This window comes from Tympanuchus pallidicinctus, unplaced genomic scaffold (assembly GCF_026119805.1).
Source record: "Tympanuchus pallidicinctus isolate F22 unplaced genomic scaffold, pur_lepc_1.0 scaffold19, whole genome shotgun sequence".
Taxonomy (NCBI): domain Eukaryota; kingdom Metazoa; phylum Chordata; class Aves; order Galliformes; family Phasianidae; genus Tympanuchus; species Tympanuchus pallidicinctus.
The window spans coordinates 11,105,857-11,129,991 of NW_026294710.1; the positions used below are offsets into that span (position 1 = coordinate 11,105,857).

Below are 24,135 nucleotides of genomic sequence, written 5' to 3' on the forward strand. Positions count from 1 at the left end.
TAAAAACAAACCCAATAAAAGAAAGTAATAAATGATTACAGTCATTAAATACATATGGACTGGGAGTTTGCCATTATACAAATACTAGGTAATTCAGCCACAGCCACTCCAGGCAATAATCAGCTTGAATAATGCCATGAAGTCACTTCCTAGAGAAGTTTGGAACCTGAATGGAGGAGAAAGTTACCACTAAAAAAGAGCAAGTTCAACTTCTAAATTGAAAAACACTCTGGAAAGAAAAAAGAAAAAAATTAACAACAGATAATCCCCCTATTAAGTACTAGGCAAACAAACCAAATAGTCTGCTAAAATACTGACATTAAACTGAAGTTCTGCTGTAAAGGTGAAGTTCCCACAGCTGAAATTCCCCCAGAAGACCCATGGCATTTTCAGTGGGGCTAGATGCCCATTGCTTGCAGAGAAGGGCCAACGTAGCCAGGCTGACAGTGGAACTAGGAAAGCCCTGGTATCATACCAAATTGGAGAGCCCACGAGTCTGAGCAGAGCAGGGAAAGAAGCACTGCAAGTGGAGGATTCCTCAAATGCCATCACAGGACAGACTGCTCTGAGAGCACACCCTGAACCCCACATGGGAAACCTTGAATTAGAAACCTATCTTACCTTGTTTCATAGAGTCACTGAGGTTGGAAAAGACCACTGAGATCATCTAGCCCAAACATCAATGCACCCCCACTATGCCCACTAAATCATGTCCTTCAGTGCCATATTTACCCTCTTCCTAAACACCTGCAGGGAAGCTGACTCCACCACCTCCCAGGGTTTCTCACAGAAGGAGCTGTATGTGTATATAGATACGTATATACCTATACAGATGCACAGGATGTTGCTACAAGCCCCTCTTAGCCCTGCACCCTTTGCATGCCCCATAGCAACATGACGGGTCTTGCCACAGGAGAACAACCACAATCTCTACCTCACCATTCAGAGAAGGCAAATAGTGTTACTCAATCTGGCTCCTATTAGCTAACTGTCTTTTTTATATTTCCCCCTCAGCTCTTTTGTTTCCCATGGATTGACTGACTGAAAATTGGGCCCACGCAGTAATTAATATGACTGAACACAGCACATATCCCAGTGAAAAATGCCATGCCTGCTGTCTTGCAGTTTCATGGAGTTGCTTTGGTTGTATTTGAAAGAGCTGCTTTAGTAGGTACTGATTTACTTCAGGTGCATTCTTGCTCAAAGACTCTCTTCCCACATTCAGAGAGCATGCTTCTGTACGTATTTTTCCATTAAAATGACCAAATCCCCCACCATTCCAGCCCCCTCTCCCTTCCCCTCATGCCTCATTCTTTAATCAAAAGCTTTTCTTAGTAAAATTTAGCTCATGGATCTACTGTACCCAGGCTCAATCTGTTTATAATTTTCTTTAAACATGCGGAAAATATTTTCAACCTCTTAAACGATGCACTGCAAACCAGAATGTAACCCAACCTATGATACTATGATGACTCGATGAACCACTGGTAAGCCCGCTTATCCAGAGTGTTAACAGCACCCCAGGGACACACAGTGAGTTGAGGGACTCATGCTCCCATTTACTTGTGTACTCACTCTGTGCTATGGTGCGTTGGATTTGCATCATGTTTGCACTCACCTACAAAGTCTCCCTTGATGTGGACAAGTATCATGGTTGGAGCTCACCTCCCAGGGATCTCTGCACCCAGAGCCATGGGTGCTATTTTCCATATGGAGCTATGGTGCATAGGGCTATCCTTCAAAATCAAGTTAACTCAGTCATGCCACTGGGAAAGGCCATGCCAATGGGAATGCCGCTGCTCCCTGCACGACGCCTAAGGACTGCCATGCCAACAGCAAGCCAGCAAGAGCCAGCTGTGGGGGAGCACCTGGGCTCTTAGCTCATGGTGCAATTGTGTCCTGTTAGTCTAAAGCTGGTCTTGATCCCAACCCCTCTGTCTCATCAAAGCTATTCAGAGTTTCCAGGTGGTTCCCTACCAAAGTACATGAAGTTCACCTGGCACTTCACAACAGCTCAAGCTGTGATCTAGCCTCTGGTGGACAAGTCATCAAAGCGCCACCAGGCTGAGCTAGAAGAAAGGCAAAGATTCCTAGGCAAAGATTCACCAGCATAGTTTATAAATGCAGATCAGGGATGTGAATGTAAGAAGGATGATCTCTGAATATAGGAGCAAAAGAGATCTGAGGTCAATATGAAAAATAAGTAAAATATGAGCATTACCCAACAACAGTGAATAGCTTACTGGTCAGAAGTTAAACATTTACAGCTTCCTACAATATAAGTCAGGAAAAGCTCATACCTCAGCCCCTGGGCATAAAGCTGAGAGTGTGAGGTGAGATAAGAAAGACTGAAGGGAATGTTTCTAGGAAGTTCTGCCTTTGAGCATTAGTTTTGTCTAATGAAGGAATTCTTATTAATACAAATATTTCCATTTTTTAAAATTATTTTGCTTTTAATGGAGGGGTTTTCTGTTTGGCTTTAAACTTCCTCTGCATTGTGAAAATGCATGAGAACCAGAAAGCAAACTTTTCTATTTCATCATTCAAAAGGAAGGAGAAATTGGCTGCTCCCATCTCATTGTTCAAATGATGTAAAGCATAAAAAGAAAATGGGTAAACAGATTAATAGATTTTAGACCCAGGAAGGAACATTATGGTTATTCAACTTGACCTCTTGCAAATGTAAGTATGTAATTAAAATTCTCCTTGAGGCCATATCCTGTGGTGCTAATCAGTCAAGGGCATATATTACTAAAGAAATACTCTGTCCTGCAGAAACTTGCATTATTCAGTATATATCTCAGAAAACTGCACCAGCTTTCACATTTGCAGCACATCATAAAATGTTCAGCTTGACTGATGCATGGACTTTTCCTAAGTGTAGCTTTGAATCATTCCTCTTAAAATCTGATACTAACAAATATATGCTCCAAGGCCACCAAAGAAAGGATGTAGGATTAGTTTTAGCTTATTTTTCACATAGAATATTCTTGTGTGCACATGGTAGAAAAGGATGGATGAGTGCTGGCATGCTCTCCTTTGACAGCACTATTCAAAACAACATTGCTGTGGAGTTTATTCTGGAGAGCAGACGGCTTCAGCTCTTCATCACTTCTACAGTGGTGGCTATACCAGAGGTAGTGCCTGTACCAACACTTGCCCATATATTTTCCCTGCACTGTTCAGGATATGACCCAGCACATCATTGCATCCAATAGCACCTACCAGCAATCACCTGTGAACACTGGTGGGGGCAGTGGCACAGAGTTCTCCCTACCCTTAGATTCTTTTGCAGAAAACTTTGGGTAGAAGTGATTTGTGAGCTTTCAGAATCAAACTGTTCAAAATCATTCTTTTTTTTTTTTTTTTTTTTTTTTTTTGTGTGTGTGTGTGTGTGTGTGTGCATTAGAAGTGCTACATGACACTTGCTGAGCAGCTGTATTGAGGTTGTACTTTGGAGAACAGACTTCTGTTTCCACTGGGGCAAGTCTGTAAGTCCCTGGAAAGCTCAGCTGAGATTTGCTTAGGGATGCAGTGTTGTTTGGCAGTTAAAATCTTTGGAGACAAGATTTTCCTTCATAGAACCCCTACTTTGGAGCTCTTTTAAGCTCCATGATTTTTTGACGTCACTGCTATCTTGTGTCATTCAAAATTTTATTCTGCAGTCAAGTACTCAACGCTGAATTCAATATTTCCCCAGCTCCATCAGTGGTGATGGGTGGGACAGCACTAAGAGTAGGCAAATGACAAAGGACCCCAAGTTTTTGAACTCTTGTGATTAAATCTTACTGAACAACAATTTGTGGCAGCCCTCTTAAGTGTCAGCAGCTGCTACTGATGTTTATGAAGCACATTCCTGGGCAAAGCAACCTGAATTGATAAACTACTGCTTTATTTAATCCTTAGGATTACTGTAGCAAACTTTCACATCTCTACCACTCCTCTGAGGTCTGCAACGTCTATGAAGGGCAGTAGATGAGGGCAGTGTTAGCAGTTTGGTTACACTGGAGTGTGATCCTTGCCATTTAAGAAAAGGTCTATGGATATGTCCATAGATTGTTGAGGCCACTTTTCTTCATCATTTTGCATTTAATAAAAAGGCAAAAATGAAGCTTGGTATTGGTGATTTCCATCTGTGCCCTACGTATCAGTCAGTGCTTAGATGTCATACATCAGGGGCTGGAACCAGGTGATTTTTGAGGTCTCTTCCAACCCAAGCCATTCTATGACTGTACAATTCTATGAATCCTTATAAACAATGGATGCACCATAAGATTCACTGTAAAAAAAGGCTTTTAAAGAAATTTTGTTAGAATGTGCATAGTATGTGTCAAATCAATCAAAAATTGAAGATGTAATTACTCCTTGCTTCATGTATTTCCTTATGTAGGATGTCAGTAAATCAGCCCCAGTACAATCACCCTGCTGGTTGAATGCATATATTTACATGTATGTGATTTTTGTTGCCTCAGTCTTTCTCGCTTTGCTTCTGGAAAACAGAAGAGTAGAGCTCTGTAGAAAAACCACACAAAATATGTTTTCCAGTGTCTGGAACAATGTATTTCCTAACTGCAGTCATGTTCCTCAAGTTCTCCATAAAATAAATGGATGGTAAAAATCTGGAGGATATTCCTCACCTGACAGCAATTTAAAAGTAGGTCAGGTTTCAGCACTAATAGGTTGGGTTTGTTTTCCTTTTGACTTGTTTTCCAGTGGAAACCAACCTCAATGTCCTGCCAGCATTAACTACAAGGAACAGACCTAAAAATAATGAGAACCAAGCTAACTGAAAATGGATTCCATAAATTATGCAGCGTACAGTAAACAATTACGAAATATAAGATGAATGCATTAGGAAGAATTGCTCTAAATTCCACAAAAGACCACAGAAAATATACAAAAGCTACTGTCAGTCAGTGCTTAAGCAGTCCAGCTTTTCTCTGAATAACACACAGAAATTTTCTTTCTCACAAGTAAGTTTGCAGGCACACATCATTTGTGGAAAGAGATGATGTTAAAATAACACTGACTGATACTTGTCTCAATGCAGAAGTTGCTCTGAAGCCCCTTCTACCACCATTATCTCATGTAAATTCAATTTTTACCTAGTTTTTCTATTGGATACATAGGCTATGAGTTGTTCCACTATTCTAGATGAGCACAACAGGGGAAAATCTACCTTGAAAAAAAGAAGTGCAGTCAGATGATCACGATGTATTGTTGCAAAAATTAACTTTACAAGCAGTGAATAGAAACAATACACAGGAAGCTATATATTAAGCCAAAACAACCAGCATAATACAAAATTATAAAGGTATTATTTTATCAAACTGTTAAAACTGCATTTATATACATTAAAATTTATTAATTTGCTCTTCAGCTTTTGAGAAAGTGTGAAGAAACTCACATAGTGAATCGATAAAGAAAACTACACGATTCTGGTTGGTTATAATGAATTGTTAAGAAATCTGCCAGTAACTGAAGGTAATACAAGGAGAACCCCCTTCCACTGTACATACACAACTTTGGGATATACAATAATAAAAATCAGGAAAGCAGTTCCTTGAAATGCTCTGTGACCACAAGAAAGCAAGTCTGGAAGAAAACTAAGTGTAAAGAAGAAAATAATTTCTTCCTGCAATACCCATATGTTCAGTATTCTGACCAATTTCATCTCACTCAGTATTGCAAATAAACACCTGTAAGTGAGCTTTGACCCTTGGCTCCTTCAGCCAATGCAAAGGAGAAATTTCTAAGGTGTGATGCTGCTGGGTTCACACTCTAGGATGTGACAAACAGAAATGTCTGTCTCTGTGTCCATTTGCACAAACCTCACCTTGATGATCTTTAGGGAAAAAAAGTCCTAAAGATGCTTTGGTCGTCTCATCAAGGAAAAGCACAGTCAAACTAGGAAAGTAGAGGGAAGAAATAACATGGGTCCAGCCATGTGTATCAGCCATGAGAAGATAGGACAAATTCACAGAGTTGACAGAGGAAATAGGATTGAGCTCTACCAAACAATTAAAGGAATGGAAGATGAAAAAGAGAAATACAAGGAATTATTTCACAGCACATACGAGAAATGGCAGACCTGGTGGAACTAGCAGGTGGCAGACTTAAGGCAGAAACCTTTGTCATCAGAGGAGTAATCCTGGAGCAGATAAATCTTTGGTATGACCCAATAAAACATCGTTCATGTTCTCATGTTTGTGCTCATCAAATTGATTATTGAATTATTCAGTCAACTTGGGCCTGAATGTGCATACCTACATTAAGGGAGTCTTTTGATTCACTCATTTAAAATCAAATATGACAGATTCATAGATTATAGGCCATTATGATAATCCAATCTGAACTCAGACAAAACAAAGAGTACAATTTTTGCCTTGTATCCATAGCTCCTGGCTGGACAGCTGGACAAAAGACTATCATTTCTCAGAGTATCCACGCTTGACTTGGAAGATACCATTAATCCCTTGTCTGCTTTATCCAGCAGCTAATTACACACACTGACTAATTACATTAAGTTTCCTTCCAGTAATAATTTCTGATGTGCTGTCATTGGATCTCTTTCAAGATGGACTGCAGGCTCTTTACACATATTAAAGCAACATTACTCTTTTTAGGTATTCCTATTCCTCTGTGATATTTCTGTCCCAAAATGATATTCACCAGCTGCTTTCATAGCCTCTGCGATGTGCTGCTGAGAAGCAGAGTGTATATACAGTGATGCTCAGTTCTGGTCCACAATTTGGAAATTTACAATACCATGTTGAATATCTTCACTTACATCTGCATCAATAATGCTTTGGCCATTCCTGGACAGGATGCAGAGCAGTATTAACTATCTGTATTTCAGAACTGCACTGAGTATAACCTAAATAAAATATATATGTCTGCAATTACAACTCTCTTCTGAACATCATTTATTCAGTCCTACACCTTACTGTACCTCATGATGTTTATCTCACTACTGTACAATCTAAATATCTCCATTTTCTAGAACAGATAATGGATTTTTCCAGTTTTGAGTGAGATTCCAAACTGAATACATAAGCTCCATATTTATTCACAGTTTGACAGCTGCCTCCTCCCACTAAAACTGTATTTCCAAGCTGTGCCCTTTGCACAGATACGGCACAGCAAGGACCAGGAGGACCTGATGATTTATTGTGGTTTGTTGGTGGGTGGGCAGCTCAGATATTCTTTCAGAGTCTCAAAAAACGATTTATGATGCAGATGCACAAAAGAGATGTTTTCTCAAAGACCAACCAAACAAACAACAGAAAAGCAACTGGTCCTAATTCCTTGATATACTTAAAGAAAACCCACCCCACTCTGTCAAAAAAAAAAACCTTCAAGTTGGTCATGTGTGCCACCAAGGAGATACTTCTGCTCTTCAGTTACCCTGGAATGAGCTCTTTAAGGAGACTCTGACCATGGTGTCTCCCACAGGACATGGGAGAAAAGAAGTGCCATCAATGGCTAATAAAGCCTTAGGCAAAACTGGCCAACAAGTAGAAAGCATGGCCTTCAAAATTCTGGGAAACTAGCAAGGGAAAACAGCTGGGCGTGGAGAAGGAAGGACAGTTATTGGAACAGGCTGCACAGAGAGGTGGAGTCACCATCTCTGGAGGTTTTCAAGATAAGAAATGAGATGAGGCACTGAGTGGTCTAGAGCAATCACAGGCGTGTGTTGATGGTTGGACTAGATAATCTTAGTGATATTTCCAACCTTAATGATTCTATGAACTTGTCAACATCCTGTGCCTTCTCAGTCCATTCTGTCTGCTCAGCACTGCTGACCCAAACCAGATGCCATAGTCACAAATTTATTGTTTTTATCCTGTGCAATCGCTGAATTTACTATCTTCTGAAAGTCTACTCCTGTCGGAAAATCATTTGTTGGAAAATAAAGTAGGAGCCCACTACACAAAAGAGAAAGTTTCCAGAGTGTTCTACATAAAACAAATGTGCCCTGAGCTTATTTTAATAATTTTTCAATTATTGCCTTACTGGTGACTGATTTAGTCCAGGCCATAAACATGCTTCTAATGGAAATCATCAATTTATCATGGAGATGAATTCCAAGAATCTAATCATACAAATGAAAACAGACACATGTTCGTGCTAACAATGAAGACTCCAGCAACAGAGAGAGGATTTTATATATCTGTCATTTCTAAAGGTAGCTATTTGCTTCCGCCTCTTAACAACTTGGGCTGGCCTGCTGCCAGGCCTTCTGGTTTTTACTGGGACCGTCCCATGGCCTTGGGAGAGATTGTAAATATCTGCTTCTACATTATTGCTCCAAGGTTGCTCTCCATTCTAACACTTTGCAGTTGTCTTGACACAGAAAACAAGAGTCTCCGGCTAATCTTCATTAATCAACACGAGTAGCCCAACAGTAATTCTATTTTCAAGTCAGGAAAGCACATCAATGCCAATAAGCAAATCCTTACACTTCATGCTCAGTGTTTTAGTAGTTTGTATTTATCAGCACTTTGTTTAATTTCCCTAATACATTTCAATAGGTAAATTTGTGGCAAGATGTAAAATCTGATGGTTGAAAGAAACTAAGCTGTAACTGATTAAAAAATAAGCTTTGATTGGAAAAATGCAAAAAAAAATAAAATAAAATAAAAAAAAAGCTGCACCAGCTTCTCTCAGATGTGGGAGCTGCAGGAACCACATCAGCACCCAAAGCCCAGTACAGAACAGTTCAAAGCCCGTTCTCTGACATACAGCAAGTACCTGGGCCATCTCCTTAAGATGCAGCCACAGACCAGGTGTAAGCCAATACGTGCTGTTTGGATCTTTTCCTATCTGTGGGGACACAAACAATTGTACCAATGGGGACTGAGCTGCTTCAATAGGACAAGAGATAATGGCCTTAAGTTGCACTGGGAGAGTTTCGGGTTGGACATAAGGAAAAATTTCCTCTCAGAAACAGCGGTGACATTTAGAACAGGCTGCCTAATGAAGTGGTGGTCACCATTCCTTGAGGTATTCAAGAGCAGATGGTTTATCATAAACATGGTTTAAGGTGGGCATGGTACAGATGGGTTGATGGTTGGACAGGATGATCTTAGCGGTCTTTTCCAACCGGAATGTTTCTATGATTCTATGATTCTATGCACTTGAAGTGCCACCACAACAGCTCAGGGCATTTCATAGGAAAGCCATTAGCATTTACTTGCTGTCTACTTCATTTGGCCAGTGTAAGATCTGATAATGTACTGCACATTCCTGCTGGAATGCCAACATGATCATATTATTTCACGTATTCAGCCGTGATTTAAAAAAATAGGGTTAATCTTCCTTTTCTGTTCTGTAGTCACACTCCTAAGTGTCAATCCAGGTTCCTTAGCATCTTTTGCATATATTATAAAACACAATTTTGCTAAAATTAAATCAAAAATTTCCTCCTCTGTCCCAAGCCAAAACTAAACCAATGATTAGATCAAGTCCAATGTGAAAATTAAAATCAGAAGTTCCTCCACTGTCCCAAGCCGAAACTAAACTAATCAGTAGATCAAATCAAATCCAAACAATAATCCAGCAAATATAGCTCTCACTGTGCTCCAGGGCTGTGTGATATATATACAGACTGAGAGAACAAGAAGCTGAGAGAACAGCTGGATATTCATGGTTTCTTTTTGGTTTTTGTTTTTGTTTTTTTATTATTATTATTATTAATTTTTTTTTTTGCTAATATGGTAGTCAGAGCACATTGCAAAGCTTAATAAACAAAATGAAGCAGAGACTGCAACTGCAGGTCTCATAAGTCCTGGACAGCAATTGTGAGTGTTCATTATTCAGCAATAGACATGTAATGGACAAACACTGAGTAAAGCAGGCCCAGAGTGCCACTGGGGTTGCACTGATTACAACAATGGAGTATTTCACTCAAAAGGAGTTAATGTGGGGCATGACAAAGAAGAAAGTCTGCAGCCGGTGTGACTAGCAATGAGGGAGGTTACGAAGGACAAGGCATGGTAGTAATAAAATTCACAGTTAGTTAATTCACAATTAGTAAAATTACTCAATATGGCACAAAGTGTATCTATAAGAAGCTCCATTTACTGTCTTGTACAGACAAGACTAGGAATCATGGGACTAAAAACCCACTGCACTTAGCCAGTGCTAATGAATGATGCTGTTTTAGCTTTTAAAGAGTCTTTGCTTTATATATGCATATAATGCAAAGGAAAGCTTTTTCCACAGTTGCCTCCCTGCACCTAGGAGCCTGCGTGATGATGTATGTGTATGAGGGCAAATGTATCTGTGTAACTTGTTATCTGTAATTCTGAGGCTGAGGAAATGGTAACAAAAATCAGGATATTCAGCCCAGGCAGTGCAAGGGAGGTTCTGTGTCCCCATGAGCTGGTGCAGTCAAATCAATAAACTGCTGTTATCCTGGCCTGAAGGAAAAGACTAAAGAAAAGCGCTGAAAGATCCAATATCCACCATCAAATGATCTGACCAGTCAGCTGATCTTCCAGTTGCCTGTTAAGAAAGCACCATAGAATAACAGGATGGCTAACGCTAGAAAGGACATTTGAGTCCATCTGGTCCAACCTCTTGACAGTTTTTCTCCTCAACTTCTGTGGGCAGGGAGGTGCGAGATGTACAGGACCACCATGCTACCACATGAACCCAAAAGCATGGCAAGGCAAGAATCATAGAATTATAGAATGGCTTGGGTTGGAAGAGACCTCAAAAATCAACTTGTTCCAATCCACTGTCCACTGCTGTGAGCAGGGTTGCCAACCACTAAACCAGGCACTAGATCAGAGCTCCATGCCTTATTAGCTTCGCTGTGCCACTGATTTCTTGTGTGATCTTGGGTAAATCACAGAAGGATGAGTCTGAAAAGGGATTTAGGCACCTCAAGGGGAATGTAGCATCTCATATGTGGTTCAGATAACCCAGGTACTTCTGCTCCCAGCAGGTCAAGACCTGCCGTGCAGCTAACCACTAGAATTGAAGCTCTTGGGATGTGGGGCACAAGCTCCATTCCCTGGTCCAGCTGGAAGGGAAGAAAGGGGCTTCAAGCCAATGTTTCCAGCTTCTGGAAAGCACTCCAAACCACAGGGTGTTTTCCATACCTCCATTTGAAAATGTTCCACTTCTCAGAAACTAACTCAAGACTCCCCCAGTGCCGTAACACTTACTCAGCATTGCCACTGCATTATTGATGCTAAAGTCACGGAGTGGTAACAAAGCCCATTAAAATGAATGTCAGTTGTTCCCTTCATCTTATCATGGAGCCAAATTCATTCTGTTTAGAAATATGTTTGTCCTGTTATGCTTTCAGTAGATGGTAATCTTATCCCATGTCTTACACTAACTCAGAAATCCCCAAGCCAAGGTTGGTCTTGCAAAGACAGTGCATCCACCCCTCCAGCAGGAAACCAGGTGTACTTACGCGGTGGAAGAAGCTATTCATTTTTATTCATTTGCTATAGACAAGCATGGAAAATAGATTTCATGCTGATGATTTATAAAGTGCTTTTAGAAAATCTTTAAATACTAAGTTGTAACTAGGTATGAACATTCAGAGCTACTGCTGCAAATGCTCTCCTGCTCTCACAGTGTTATTTATGCTGCTCCCTGCTATGGCTGCACAGCCCCATGCCAGAGCTGACCCATCTCAGAGTCACAGATGTCTGTTTTCTATTTGCTTGTGGTATTCCCTGTGCAACATTAAAATGTCATCAATTCAGTCTAACAGGGCAGGGAAAGGCCTTAGTCAACCATTTAACAGCTAAGTAAAACATGTGGCAAAGGCATATCGGTCCAGGGACTGCATTAAAAGTTTAAGGGTTCAATTACGAGGAATCTTTCTGGTGTGTTCTCTGGAGGTTATGAAAACAGAATTGCCAAATGTTTCCCCCTGGCCTCGTGGCTGTTATACACCAGTCTGAACCCCTTGTTAAAGTGCTTTTTGTTAAACTGCCATGCCAGTATGTAAAAGCACCTCTGTACAACACCCAGTTAAAATAAACCACTTGGGAAAACGGAGTCGACGTTTTTATGATTTAGGTCCTTTTTTTTACAGTAGTTATCGTTGTGCTGCTCTCATGATCGGGGTCAGCACCTGAATGCTGAAGGTGCCCAACACCCAAGGACACATCTGATGTCTCGGTGCTCCCAACACAGAATCATCAGGCACAAAACCACCTGAACTTGACTTGCGCAACTGACTAAGGCCCTTAGGGAGATACAAAGTGACATGCCAGTATTATAAACAGCATTACTGGGATTATTTCCCATGGTTCGGTTCCTCTAGGTTAGCCAGAAGAAATAACGTGTAAATCAAGTAGCACATCCTGTGCACACTGATGTCTCTGGATTCAGGCTGGTGAGGGGACTGGAGTCTTAGGTGGAGTGGCAGCATGGTCCATGTGCCTTAGGTGGAGGGAATTGGGATTGTTCAGTACAGAGAAGAGGAGGCTCAGGGAGACCTTACTGCTCTGTACAACTGCCTGAAGGAGGCTGTGGTGAGAGGGTTGGCCTTTTCTCCCAGGTTACAGTGATAGTACAAGAGGCAGTGGCCTTAAGTTGTGCCAGGGGAAGTTCAGGTTGGATATTAGGAATATTTTCTTCTCAGAAAGAGTGGTGAGGCATTGGCACAGGCTGCCCAAGGAGGTGGTGGAGTCACCACCCCTGGAGGTGTTCAAGAAAAGGGCAGTTGTGGCCCTGAGGGTCCTGGTCAGTGGGCATGGTGGGGATGGATTGATAGTTGGAATAAATGATCTTATCGATCTTTTCCAACCTTAATGATTCTATGATTCTATCTGTAGTACAATGGATGGATAGCACTGCAGTAGAATAATTAACATATGCTAAAACATCTCTGCTTGCAAGAGCAGTGCTCCCATCTCTCTAGGGTCACATACAGGAGATTCCAGGAACTGAGTCACCTGCTCTGTGACAATCCAGTGTGTCTTTTAATGGTATGCATGTCCCATTCAGATGTTGTAGACACCTGACCAAGAGATATTAAAGGAGTAATGGCATTGCAGCTGCAATTGATCATCCCTGTGGTGCAGGACTCTCCAGGACATAATATACAGCACCTCTCTTGGCCACCCTGACACCAGAAAGCCAAGCAGCACAAGGCAGATGGTCAGGCTACAATGCAATATACAGGCAATGTGCAAAAGAACAAGTGGCTGCAGAGCTGCCCTGCTGGATGGTTTAGATCACAAGACTGGGCTCACTCTAGAGGTAGACAGCAGTAAAACACTCACCAATTTTTGCTGCTGTTGTTATTTATAGGCACAAAAATGTAGATCATTTAGAAACTTGGAGGAAGCTGCCAAGCTACATACGGCAACTGAACCCACTGCTGACAGTCAGATGTGGTTCAGGCTGTCCCCTCCTGTGGCAGCCCTGTAGGGCAACAGCTCTGGAGCAGGAGGACACAGTTCTCCCAGCACATGGACCATGCTGGCACGTGAGCCACCAACTCATGGTGAGATGGCAGATTTTCATATGCTTGTTGAAAATAGCAGGGAGATTGGTGAGGTCTGAATGCAGAAAACAGGCATTGGCTCCCCTAACTTCAAATGGGCTTTGAATTTGGCCCTATGGTCCTCAGGCAGTAGACAGGACATGGGAGAAAGTTGTCCCGCAGTGCTCTGCAGGTCCAAGGGGAACCTATAAAACACACAGCAAGTGGTTCAGACCCAAACAGCCACTGCTCTCAGGATTGGCACAGCACCAAAACTGAGATTCACAAAGAATTTTTTTTTTTTTTTTTGTGCTTGTTTTCTTTCATCAGGTACAAATACATGTAAGCATTAAAAATATTTTTAAGGAAAAGTCATGCTGAGAAGAGATCATGGGACACACTGCAAAATTGACTGATGACTCAGCAATTAATGCTTTATATTAAACAAACAAAACACACCAGTGTACAAATTATTCTCACAACAATGCAAAATTACTTCACATTTTTGCTTTGAGCTGTTGTTTAAATTTAGCACTGTTATCAAGGAAAATCGATTTATTGCACCCAAGTGGAGATTTAAGACATCAGGGAGCCACCTGGTGGTTTGATTGCCTTCTAATTAAAATTCACATCTTGGGCTCTTGACTTCCTCTGATTCTGAGCTAAGCTGGCCATTCCACAGCATAAATACAGAGAAACTGAGCATCCTAAGATGTGTGAAAATAAAATCTAAAAAGTGTGCAAAATTTCAGATAAGATTTTCCCACTCTGTAAATGTGAGCTCTCCCAAAAAGCAAACAACAAACCAAACAACAACAAAAAAAAACCAACCATGATGTGTTACTCTCTGACTTTTTTTGAAATGATGAATCTTTTAAAAGATTTCACAAAAAATCCCTCTATGATAGAAAAAGAAAAGCAGTGTGTTAAGTAAATTTATACTGTATTTCTGTGTAATCAGTAGGTTTTGTTTTGAAGGAAACTTCAACATCTTTCCTCAGGACTTTATGCAATTTAGAAAGAGAAAAATATCTGGGAAAGGGCTAGGGCTAGGAAGGAAGGAAGGAAGGAAGGAAGGAAGGAAGGAAGGAAGGAAGGAAGGAAGGAAGGAAGGAAAGCAGATTCTGCAGTAAGCCATTCCAGCTGGCTGAGGCATTCCCCTGTCATTTCTTCTAGGAGGGAATCAAAGTATTGGCACCCACTGGTTGGGTACCTATCTGGAAGCTGCTATGGAAAGAGAGGAGGTAGCAGCGTGGCACCACCTCTTGGGGCAGGGGTTTGAAAAGAGCTCCCTTAAGAGTGAAAGTCATCACCATGGTAGCTTTGGATGTCACTGTTTGCATTTCAGCTAAGCACAATTCTGGATGTTGAAGTCCCTCTTTGCATTTGACTCCTATCTCTCCATCCATCCACAGATTTCATACATTGTTAGGTTTGTTGGTTTTTCTTTCAGGTTTTATTCCAGAATCTGAACCTCTCCAACAGAAGATAGGGAAGGGTCAGATTCGACACTCTCACTTTATCCCACCTCCAGCACATAACATTTTTGCTCCCCACTTAAACTCATTCATCTCTATCCAGTACAGGGCATGTGCTCTGTCCCTAGTGGTTCTCAAGGCCAGTCTGGATGGGGCACTGGGCAGCCTGACCTAGTGCTTGATCTAGTGATAGGCAATCCTGCCCTCAGCAGTGGGACTGGAATTAGCTGATCCTTGAGGTCCCTTCCCATTCAGTGCTTCTGTGCAGAGGCCATGTGCAATATGGAGTTTTTGGGGGGAGAAAAGCCAGTCTTGTTTCATTGCATGGGTCTCATCGATACTTGTGAAAGACTTCCCTTGGACTATGGAGGTGTGGTAACTATGAGTGGGGAAAGCTGGTGACTAGACAGTACATCCTTCATTGTAGAATGGCATTCCCAGAACAAGCAACAGGAATCACACTGGTGCCTCAGCAGAGTGATGCTGTACAACTTTCTGGAAGGTGTCAAAGCTGAACCCTGGGATGTCAGGGCTTTCCTAGAGCTTAAATAGCATCATTAACCTGCCTGGGTTTCCCTAAAGGAAAATCCCACAGGTTTCTGATTCCAGCTGGAATGGGTGCCACCACTTCCAGCAACAAATGCAGAGGGGGAGCTCAGAAACACAACTTCTGGTGTTCTGTAGCAAGGAGAGCACAGATACTAGTTTACTGTATCATTCACTGCTAAGACTTTCATCCCTCATCAGTCAGCATCCCTCCTCCAGTCTTTCTACATCTTTTCAGTACTTTCATCATTTGTATTTCTCTGCGATCCCCCCAGGAGGAGCCTCAGCACCACACTAGCAAGCAGAGCTCGTGAGCTCCAAGGAGTGCTTGCAGTTTCCTTCTGTATACACAGCTGTCTCTTCAGTTAGTAACCAGGAAATACATGTATATATATTTTAAATAACTCTGAAGGAGCATATTGATCAACCTGGAAAGAGGGTTCTAGGGGTATTTTCTGCAGACTGAGATCCCTGGAGTTGGAGGCACCTGGCATGTCAGCAACTATAATTTGAGCACTTGATTCTCAAATCCCTGCAGACGGGATTATTTATTTGGATAAAGTTTCTTTCTGCTGTTTATCTACAAAGCTCCAGGGCAATGTACTCATGCCATTTCTCACCAAGCTGTGCACCACAGCATCCCTACTAACACAGCTGGGAGCACAGACAGATCCTTCCTTATCCATGCAGTCATGTTTTCCAGCCTACATAGGATGGGATGCATTGCCCCACCAGCCAAAACACACATACAACCCATACTCTGGACCAGGACACCAGGCTTCCACGTCACACACAGCCTTTGTCCTCAGAACAGTCTCTGTTGGCATCTGGTCTCTGTTCTGGCACAGAAAAATAATGACATTTTATTTCTGTGACTAAAATTTGCTGGTTGTAGCAGCAGTTGCTGCAGGAATGGCTTCTCCGTGCTCTGAGGCTGGTTAATTAGAAATCTATAGGTGGACATAACTTGAGAAATAATAGATCTTTTATTTTTCAAGTGTTTAATTATTAATAAATTAATGAGATGGAAACTGAATTGCAAGGAAAAATGGTACTTAGTCTGAAGAAGGTTAATATAAAATCTAAAATGCATTCTCTTCCAGCTTATTAAGTTTGAGATTGATGTAATAACCTCTAGAGGGTTTTTTTTTTGGTTTTCCTCTTCTCTTAAATTTATATTCACATTTGCACGTAAGTAGTTTCTTTGTTCAAATTAAATCTCTTAATTTTCTTTTACAGCATGAGTTTTCCTATTTGAAAAAGAAAACAGAACTAAAGCGTTTATAAAATGTGGCAAAACCTGAAGATAAACACACAGAAATTCTCAGTCTTCAGAGAAGAATCAATCCAAGCCCCATTTTCCTTCACTAAAATACAGAATGTACTCTGCAAATGTTTAGGAGTGAATTCATTGAAAGGCCCTTCACTGATCAAGCGTGACCATACCCAATGCTTCTGCAGTACTGCCAGTTTCTGTTCTGATTTTCTTGGCACTAGAAGCAATTTCAAACTGCAGAAGACCGAAGTATGGATTTCTGAATCATTTTGTTCATCTATCTTTTGACTGATTCCTCTGAATTAGCAGGATTGCTCCCAACTTCTCCTTGTGTTCAGCTCTGAGTGACAGATCAGTTCACACTTTATTCAGAGGGTAACTTCAACTATTAGGAAAGTGTTCCATAAAACTACAGAATCATTAGTGGGAAGGCCCACTAAGATCATCCAGTCCAACCATCAACCCATCCCCACCATGCCCACATGCCCACTTACCACAGCCCTCAGTGCCACATCTCCACAGCTCTTGAACTCCTCCAGGGACAGTGATTCCACCACCTCCCTGGGCAGCCTGTGCCAACAACTCACCACTCCTTCTGAGAAGAAATGTTTCCTAATATCCAACCTGAACCTCCCTGGTGCAACTTAAAGCCATTACCTCTAATGGCTTTAAAATGTTAATAAATAGTTTCCTGGCACTCATCAGAAAAATTTCCTTGTCTTTTATTCTTCCCTTGTATTCACTGCATTACTACCTTCTCTGAGACGTATATCCCAAAGTGAGAAACACCACAGAAACCTCAGGTCGTATGTTCCTGAGGCAAGTGTCTCTTCCTTAGGGTCTTGTACCAAAAGAGACCCTTCTGAAATTCTTCTCTTCTTCTGTGAGTCACTGTTGGAATCACCAGTGCTACAGCATAAATCATGTGAGGATCTCTTCCTCCTCCTTCCAAGGATATGTGGAAACTCCACCACTCATACCAACGTCACACAACCTCTCTTTTCTACAGAAACATGGAGCTGTTCATGGACCACATGCCACTCTCTTTTAGAATCCAAAGGAATATGTTAAAATTACCATAATTGAATGTCACAGAAAAGATGAACTCCAAGGTTTTCTTTGGAATCTCTTGCTGAACATAAGTTTCTGCAGACGGTGTTTGCTTTTTCCTGAAAAAAAATGGATCCATCTTTCTCCCCACTTTAGCAAGAGCCTGATTCATAACTCAGCGGGTGCAGCATATGGAAATTTTGCTCACAGTGGCTTCAATGGTTTTGAGCAATATTCCACATGCACACATAAGTGATGAACCCAAATGTCCTTTCAGACCATAGTTTATCCAATACTGGCTGCCTCCTGATGTCCTTCTCCAAAAAAAGGGAGGTTTAAGAAGAGCTGTACTTGCTGAAGCAACTTAGCAGATCTCCAGAACTGATCTTTAAAACCTGCAGCCAGAAAGAGTAATCTGAAATGGTCTGCCCCATGTTCCCAACTGCAGCCGATTACTCTCTTCTATCAGTCTGTTCTCATCAGATACCATGCTTTACATATCCCTCATTAATCATCGCTTGGTCAAACTAAAGTCTCAAGCTCTTTTAAACTCTTCCCTGGCATTTCTGCCAGCCTCTTAAATCATTTCTGTACTTCTTGTCATAGATAGTCTCAATATCCTAATGCTTTTTCAAACATCGTGGGTGATGCACGAAACTCCACATTCCCCTGTCAAGCCCTCAAAATAACCACTCTATACTTAGAAAAGGAAACACCTCTCTGCTTCAGCCACAGGGAAATGCTGAGCTGTTTATGGGGCACGTACTATTACTTTCAAAACTCACAAGAATATGCATTTCCTTCTTTTGGAGGCACTTACAGGCTCTTTACCAGGAAGATATCTTCACAAGACTCAATGGGATCTATTTATACACAAGAACTCTACTCCTCCATCAAATACGCATCAAATTGGTGAATATTTCAAAAATTATTAGGAAAGATGTGGGGAAGGAACAGAACAACTTCTGTTTCACTCTTGGAAATCAGCTTGAAATGGATGCTGTAAGTAACATATGCAAATATCGTCTTTTGTGTGTGACAATTTCCTTTAGCCTTTAATTGCTTAACTGAATCGCTTTCAAACTGCACAGTAAAATAAATGCCTGTAGAAGTCTAAATGTACAATTATAAACACCTTTTCAAACATCTTGAATTTTTCAGACTGAATCAAAAAATACCAGTATGAGGCAGTCTTATTTTTATTCACTTTCCTACTACTGAAATTGTAAGTAGCAATGAAATACCTCATAAGAGATATCTTGAGATATTTTGGCATGCTGTTAAAGTGAAATTCAATAGCTTGACATGTTATCTGGGCTAATTTGACTTTGAAGTCCTTGCTAATTCTTCTCTGGATTATTGCTCAACATAAGCTTGATTTCAAAGCTCATCATGCTTAGCTCTGCATATCTGAACTAAGAACAATATAAAACATTTTAAGCAGCTCCAGGAGAACTTAGCAAAAGTGCTTTTGATCAGAACGTTATTTGTGTGTGCTGGTATGGCAACGTAAATGCTGTTGAGTCTAGGATGTGAGAGCACACGAGAAAGGAGGACGGGAAACTCACTGGATGCTGTGGTGAATATCTCACTACTCTGCACTTTTCATAGACTCAGTTTAGGCTGGAAGGGATCTTAAAAATCATTGAACTCCAACCTTCTGCTATAGTCAGGGTTTCCACCCATCAGATCAGGCTGCCCAGGGCCCATCCAACCTGGCCTTGAGCACTTCCAAGGATAAGACATCCACAGCTTCTCTGGGCAGCCTGTATCAGCATCTCACCATCCTCTGAGTAAACATTTTTTTTCCTAACATCAAACCTAAGTCTCCCCTCTTTTAGTTTAAAGCCATTTGTCCTTATCCTATTAACTAACATTAACAGACTGTGTAAACCATTGATTCCTCTCCTGCTTGTGAGCTCCCTTCAAGTACTGGAACACCACAGATGTTGACAAATTCTTGATTTCCAGAGGTTTGAGACAGTCCAGCAACACCTGCCCATCAAAGCCCACGTGATGGTGATTGCCACCCACTAGTGGCAACCAACACAAAGGGTGCACACAAAGCCTGCTCACCTTGAAAATCAGAATTCATTACACAAGACCAACTATCTCCTGCTCCTGAGGAGCCTTCCAGAATGGGAGCCATTATTCTCTACCACAGTAATATGGGACCAGTGGTGCAAAAGACACAGTCCCCATAGAAGGATGGTCTTTTAATATGCAACCAGTGTGCATAGTTAACTATGCACAGGGAATACAGATTGCAAAGGAAGGCTCTGGATAGTTCTCCTCATACCTGTCCACCCTATAACATCGGGCAGTCCTTCGGCTTTTTGGTTCTTAGATTGCAGGGAACGTCCTGCTGGTTTTCTCCTCCATTAAACCCTTTTTTTGATGTGAGCGTGGACTTTCCCCAGAGACCTCATGTCTTGCCTTTCCCGCCAGCTCTGACTCAGCCAGTGTAGGACTGTGAGCAGCAATGAGAGGCAGATCCGTGACAGCTTCCTCCCAACATACACCCTCCTCTCCTCCCTCGGTGCCAAGCAGCTCTTCACACCACCAGGGAAGCACACGATGCTGCCTTAGCACTGACTCCTACCCACCAGCTGCTACACTTAACTTGGGATCAGCTATGGCCTCTACTGTGCTAGGGTAGCAAGTAGGCCTGTGTCTGGGATGGGAGACAACAAGACAAGCCTCAACACCCCACTCCTGACATTGGTTGGGAAGGGAAACACAGAATTTTCCCAGAGAAGCTGTAGATGCCCCATCCCTGGAGCCTTTCAAGGCTCAATTAGATGGGGCCCTGGGCAGCCTGACCTGCTGGGTGGCCACAAGCCCATGTCAGGGGCTTGGAACTGGATGGGCTTTAATGTCCTTTCCAACCAAGCTGTTCTATGATTCTATGGTTTTATGAAACACTGAATGCCTGAAGTCCATGGATCCCCTCTTATCGCCCTTCTGGATCACTGCAGCAAAAGCTCTCTCCAGCACCTTCCAGCTTCCCAAGCTGGAAGGGAACCAAACTGGTCCAACTCACATCTTCCATGTCACTCTATCAAAGCACCATCATGGAGGACTAAACCACAGTTCTTCCTATCCTTTGAGACACTGAACTGAAAAAAGCCAAATGGTGTAATGACCAAATGTGAGGGCCATCGCAGCACAGTCTGATAACTATAGGGAGCCAGGGGCCAATGCTCTGTGACATCCTTGTAGCTGAGGTGCAAAGCAGACTGGCCATAAGCTGAGCAGGTGCAAGCTGGTCCTTACCTCTGGGCCCAAGGGCCAAAATGAGTCCCTTACCCTCTTTATTTAGCAAACCAATTCAGCCTGAATGACCATGCAGAATTCTTTACTGTATGTATCAGGTTGATTGCTGCTTATATAGATTTTATCTAGATATGAAATCTGAGAATCCTGTTTGCCAAATTTTTGTAATCCCTTAGCTTATCACAAGCATTTTACTGTGCCATGCAATGCTAAAATTGCTTCAAATTCTTGCTGCTCTGCTCAGAGGTTAAATTTAATCTGTTACCAATTGAAGGGGTCCTATCAAAGTTAGCAGAATTCTGGTTGACAACAGCAGCAGCTTGTTGTACCCCTGGATGTGAGCATGGGCGCACTTCATTTCTGCACTCCATGAGGTTCAGGAACAGAACTGAGGAAGACCCAGGGAAGATAGCTGATAGCTACAAAGCTGGGGGGTGAAAAGCAGATCTGTGTTGCTCCCATTTGCATCCCACTAGTACTGTTTCTCTTCTGCCTTGCTTCAAACTCCTCCATACAGCCCTTGAAAATCCCTTTGAGGCATCTGTTTTGTACAGTAAAAGCAAGAGGACATTCCTTATTGAATAAGATTATCTAATGCTCCCAGCTGATTTGATGGTTGTTAATTTTCATCAGTCCATGGCTTAATGCTGTTTTGATAGGAGGGGCAAGCCCTTGCTCAATGCAACTGAACTCAGGAGACAGATCAGGCCAGAAATCACTGAATCTACAGAGTTTCAAAATACAATTGCAACACTTCTTGAAAGAGGTAGAAAGTTCTGGATCATCATGGTCACAAAACAGCCTTACAAAACAACCATTCCCTGATTTTTGAGGGCAAAATCTTACATCTTGCACTTACAGGGTCCCTCGTCTACATCACACTGTGTGTGTGACCACTTGTGTTGCTCTCTTGAGAGATATTCCTACCACAGCAATTACTATCAGACTGAATTTACCTACCAAGGTTTTTCACCTATCTTTCTGACAACAGCTACATAATTCTCCCAATTGTAACTCATTTGAGAAGGAGCAGATTTAAAGTGAAACAAAGCAAATGCAGCTAAAAATAGTCCTCAAAATACCCAAAGTTGGAATTCACAGTCCTCCATATCAATTTCAGCCACAGTTATTAGATTTGATGGGTCTGTAGTATCTGTCCTGTATCTATCCTGCAACTACACCAGCACATTTGACTTGCAGTTACACCAAGACTTGCCCAGGGAGGTGGTGGAGTCACTGTCCCTGGAGGTGTTCAAGAAACATGCAGATGTAACACTGAGGGACGTGGTTAGTGGGCACAGTGGAATGGGCTGAAGGTTGGGCTAGATGATCCTAGTGGTCTTTCCCAACCTTAATGATTTCACGATTCTACGATTCTCAACATGGCTTTCATTTATTTTTACCCTGTGACATGGCTATAAACAGCTTCCTTGCCAAAATCATACCCAGGGTATTATGAATCTTGACAATGTATGATTCTTTGAATCTATGATTAATGAGACTGTGGCAGTGAGTCTTTCTTCTTGGACATACACTTCTACATGCATTGTTTTGACTTAATAATATGCACTGTAGAAACACGGCTATTCACTATGGCTTAGACTTGTAAAGGACTCATTGAAATGATAAGTGAAATGTTTAGAAAACTGCTGAAGAAAACAAAGCCATCAAAATCCCAGTTAATTAATATTAGCAACTGCAGGAATAAATGAATTAAGCTTTTTTTTTTTCTTTTTCTTTTCTTTTCTTTAGATAAAGACAAAGAAGAATTCGATTTAAGGCAGCTTTCAAGTTGCTAAGGATTATGTGAAAGATATAAACTATTTTCAGCTCACTGCAGAGAGTGAATCAAATGCAAGAGTCCAACCTTTCAAGAACAGCCCTTCAGATAATTAATCTACAGAAGGCGAATTGGAATGCCCTCATGGCACTGCCTCTCTGCAGGAGCCAAGGCAAAGACCTCCCAGATGCCTGGACGAATAATGAAGACATGGGGCTTATGAGGGAAATCTTGAACCATATAAATCTTGTGTCATATATATCAGAGGGACATAAAGAACAAGCAGATCCATCACACAGTCAGAATGCAAATGCACTGGTAAACAAAATACCCAACAAAAGAACTTTGGACAAGTCTCACTATGCCTAGTTTAGCTGCTGATTCTTTGAGTCTATTAAAACTTTGATTACCCATTAACTATTTGAATTTTCAAAATAAACTCTAAATACATCGTGAAAAGTAAAATGTTACAAGCAACTGCATCTGCTTTCCATCTGTCTGGCCCAGTGCATTTTGCAAGGGGATGGCTTTGGGATTTTTTCTTCACAGGTTTATTGAGCAAGAAAGAACTGCACCTCAGTGTGATGCTATCTACCAATTGAGGATTCAAGATGAAGGAAAGTAGAACACCTTTTACTTTATGAATTTCTCTGAGAAACATAAATAATGCTGCATTCTTTAAAATAGGCCATTACATGAGAAGTAACTACTTAGAAATAAAATATGTTTTCCAAAAGCAATGTTAATATTCACATTCTAAAGGGCACTTTTCAGATTGAAAAGAAACTATTTTATACATTCAAAGTCTAAACAGAAGAAAAAAACAGTACACATTTCCTTTGCTTTGCAAATAGCAATTCAACAGGGCCTGGGCCCGGAGGCATGAAAATAATTTACTGCCAAGAGGATGTCAACAGCAAACAGCAAGAAAGAAATTTTGCACTAATAGCCATGTGACATGGTGCATGTGTGACTGAGGGTCAATTCTGGTGCTGATAATAGTTTCCCTTTCCCTTTTTCTGCTTCCCTTGTCCTGCAGTTGGGAAAGACCCCATCAGCACAAACGAGTCTGGCTGCATAAGGGCTGTAAGATGCTTCTAAAACTACGTTCATGGCAGTGGTGTGACAGACAGGCTGAAATTTGAGTTGTGTCAGAGCCAGAAAGTTCTTAAATATTTAAAGCTCTCAAATACTTAAAGGGGGATTACAAAAAAGATGAGAAGATACTCTTTAATAAGGTGCACCCTGATAGGACAAAGGGTACTGG

General features: G+C 41.5%; 1 protein-coding gene and 1 long non-coding RNA gene across 2 annotated transcripts in view; one reads left to right on the forward strand and one right to left on the reverse strand.

The window, feature by feature from the left end:
- Positions 1-24,135, reverse strand: part of CAMK1D (calcium/calmodulin dependent protein kinase ID) — a 219,280-nt gene that overhangs the window by 48,674 nt on the left and 146,471 nt on the right. The gene's annotated exons all lie outside the window — the stretch shown is intronic.
- LOC128079752 (uncharacterized) lies at positions 18,532-23,341 on the forward strand. Its single transcript, XR_008206309.1, has 2 exons — positions 18,532-18,814; positions 22,841-23,341. It is a non-coding gene; the product is annotated as an uncharacterized LOC128079752 (long non-coding RNA).